Here is a 3884-nt window from a genome sequence, read left to right on the forward strand (position 1 = left end):
CCCCAGGGGTGCCTTGATCCTGGAGGACATGGGAATGGAGGGGAGGGGCTGGGGGAAATGTGGGGGGGGGGCGGGACAGGGGAGGACAGGGGAACCCATGGCTGATGTATAAAATTTAAAACACATAATAATAAAGGAAAAAAAGAAGGAGGAAAAAAATCTAAATTTAAAAAGTTCATGCCAGGTGGTGGTGGTGCAAGCCTTTAACTCAGCACTCAGGAGGCAGAGGCAGGCTGATCTCTGTGAGATCAAGGCCAGCATGGTCTACAAAGCGAGTTCTAGGAAAGACACAAAGCTACACAGAGAAACCCTGTCTCAAAAAAACAAACAAACAAAATAATTATTTGAAAAGTTCATAATGCTGTAAAATTGTTAAGGAACCCAAATTGTATTTGGAATAGAGAATTTTTCTGTACTAATACGTACTTGCTCACCAAGATTGTAGCTCAGAGCTGCTGCTGCTTGATCCTAGGTCGTAACATAACTGAGTGTTCACTGTCAATAATCTGAAGTAGTAGTCTATATTTATCTGTACTAAAGTAACTGTAAACTAACAGAACTTTTATCTGGATTTAGGAGCTTTTGTACAGCTAGGTCAAACAATCTAATTCTGGAGGGAAGACATAGTGTTGCCAACATGCACAGGAAACACTGAGATGAGTAACTTGTGCTTGTGTTGGCTGTCCGCTGAACTGGGAAACCGTGGCATAGACCTTATGTTTATGTTTCTCAAATGTGAATTGTGGCCAAATGCTGCTTTGTGTAGACTGCAGGTGCTTCGGATAGTCTCAGCACTGAACATGTAGTGATACACTGCAGGTGAATGAAACTTCTGCCTGAGGTTTTCTCATGCCTCAGAAAGGGTGTGTGTGCCTGAGAACCTGCTCATCTTTTACCTCATGTGGATACCTCCTGCTTTTCTCCCTTTGTTGTTCTGGTTGTTACATGTTTTTATGTTTGAAGTTTAGTTTTTAACTACTGCTAATTTACGTAAAATGTTACTACTGTTAATTTACGGAAATGGAAATCAACAGCCGTGTTCGTTCATATAGCTATTGAGGTGAATTACATTTGTGATCTGTGTTCATGAATTGTAAATGAAGCTGTGTTTCTGTTTAGATACAAGTGCAGTTTGGGCTTCTGTTAGGAATGCTTTCCTACTATTGATTAAATGAAGGCATGTTTCTTTTCGAAGAGATTTATATACTATAAATAAACCCTGGTTGTAACAATGAAGTTGAACTCTAAGTATAAAAATAACAACTCCACTAAGTTTGAAATGCTGAGCTTTGCCCAGCCTTATGTAAAGATATTCTTACCAAAGACAACCCTGCCACTACCATACACACACACAATCTCAGAGCACAGTGTGGCATTTATACTGCCAAGTCAAGGGATAAGAGTGGTGTCAGCTCTTTTCAGAGACCTCCCCTTTCCATGCGTCATCCTTGAGAGGACAGGATTGCCGGAGACAGAGACCTCATCAATTCAGCAACATCACAAACAGCAACGCAGATGGCATGATACGACATACCCCATCAATTAAACAATTAAAACATTCAGAATTTGTAAAATTTCACCTTTCAGTTAAAATAAGCCATGTCTCCTAAGCTGCCCTGTACTGTCACTGTATGGGAGTGACAGTACATTTTTTTTTAAATGTGATAATAACTATACTTTTTTGATATTTGTCAGGTACTTTCCTATCTGGTGACTTCATTCTTGTGAGAATGAAAAGTAGACTTAATTTATGCACTATATGTACTTAATAATGACAATAGCCTTTTTATCTCAGAAGATATATTTTCAAATAAACTTTATTTCATGTTTAATAGCTAGTTTTGAAATGCTTCAGAAATCTATGAATTACTAAAAATCACTATGATAATCAACTCCAGAAAAACACTGAGGCGTAAGAGCCTTAAATGCAGAGGGCATCCTTGTTGCAAAATTAAATTTAAGCACATTTTTGCAACATATATAATAATGAGCAATGAGATGAATGTAAGTACAAATATGTCCTCCATTAGGATAGAGGTCTCTGTGAGAAGTGCAATGACTATACAATTTACAGAGAATTAAATAGAAAACACCTGTCTTTCCAGGACAGCATTAGCTCATGGTTACAATCCCAGCACTCCAGAGTAAGAGATATTCAAAACTATCCTTATGGTAGTATGAAAGCATTTGGCCCCCATAATCTCATAGCGAGTGGCACTATTAGGAGGTGTGGCTTTGTTGGAGTAGATATGGGCTTGTTGGAGGAAGAGCGTGACTGTGAGGACAGGTTTGAGGTTTCCTATTTTCAGGATACCGCCCACTGCCTCAGTCAACTTCCTGTTGCTTGGAAGATATAGGACTCTCTGGTACTTCCAGTACCACATCTGCCTGCACACTGCCATGCTCCCTTGTCATGATGGTAATGGACTGAACCTCTGAAACTGTAAGTAAGACACCCCAATTAAATGTTTTCTTTATAAGAGTTGCTGTGGTCATGGCGTCTCTTCCCAGCAATGAAATCCCTAACTAGGACAATCCTCATCCTTATGTCTACTTTAATGCCAGCCTGACCTACATGAGATGCTATCTCAAAAACATCAATAACATCAAACAAAAACAAAAGCTTTTTAATAAATATTGGTGGGTAAAAAATATTAATGAAACTATTTGATTTTCATCATATCCATTTAAAAGAACAATTGTAATCAATATTTGTGTATACTACTAATTATGTTATAGAACAGACATCTATTTTAAAATGTAAGAATAGTTAGACACTTCCAATATTATGTTATTGGAATACTAAGTTTTAAATGTATTTCCAAAAACTCATTTAATAGAAACAACCTCTACCACAACAGATTTGAAAAGGGAAATTTTTACAGGAATTAGGTCACAAGGATTGTGTCTTTATGAAGGTTAATTCCATTTTCACTGGAGTGATATAGTTGTAAAAGAAATAGCCTCAGGATAAAAAGATGAGTTTGACCCTTCCCTTCCATCTCCCTCTCTTCCACATGTATGCTCCTGGAGCGCTCTCGCTCTCTCTCTCTCTCTCTCTCTCTCTCTCTCTCTCTCTCTCTGTGTGTGTGTGTGTGTGTGTCTCTGTTTCTCTCCATCTTTGTCTCTGTCTCTCTTTCTCTCTCTCACACACACATACACACACACGTATTATGTATGTATATATGTATGTATGTATGTATGTCATGGCTAGTTTGATGTCAAATTCACACAAACTAGAGTCATATGAAAGGAAGAAATCTCAATGGGAAAAAAATCCTCGAAAAGACCTGGCTATAAGGCATTTTCTTAATTAGTGATTATGGGGGCAGGCCCAGCCCATTGTGGGTGGTGGTATCCCTGAGATGGCAGTCCAAGGTTCTATAAGTAAGCAAGCTGAGCAATCTAAATAAGCAAACCAGTAAGCAGCAACTCTCTATAACCTCTGCATAAGTTCCAGGTCCCTGCCCTATTTGATTTCTTGTCCTGACTTCCTTCAGGACAGTGATGAACAGTTATATGAAAGTGTAAGTCAAACAAACCCTTACCTCCCCAAGTTTCTTTGGTCATGGTGTTTCATAACAACAATAGTAAACCTAAGACTGTACACACAGAAAGAAAGAAAGAAAGAAAGAAAGAAAGAAAGAAAGAAAGAAAGAAAGAAAGAAAGAAAGAAAGAAAGAAAGAGAGAGAAAGAGAGAAAAATAGATAAATGCAAGTCCTCTGACCTGGAACTTCCCAGCCTCCACAACTGTAGGTGCAAATATTTGTGCTTTATAAGCTGCATGCTCTCCATTCTATTAGAGCATCACAGAACAGACTCATGCAGAAAATTAATACTGAGAATATAGTCTGTTGCTATGATAAACTGGAAAGCATAAAGT

Source organism: Onychomys torridus, chromosome 12, assembly GCF_903995425.1.
Source record: "Onychomys torridus chromosome 12, mOncTor1.1, whole genome shotgun sequence".
NCBI lineage: Eukaryota > Metazoa > Chordata > Mammalia > Rodentia > Cricetidae > Onychomys > Onychomys torridus.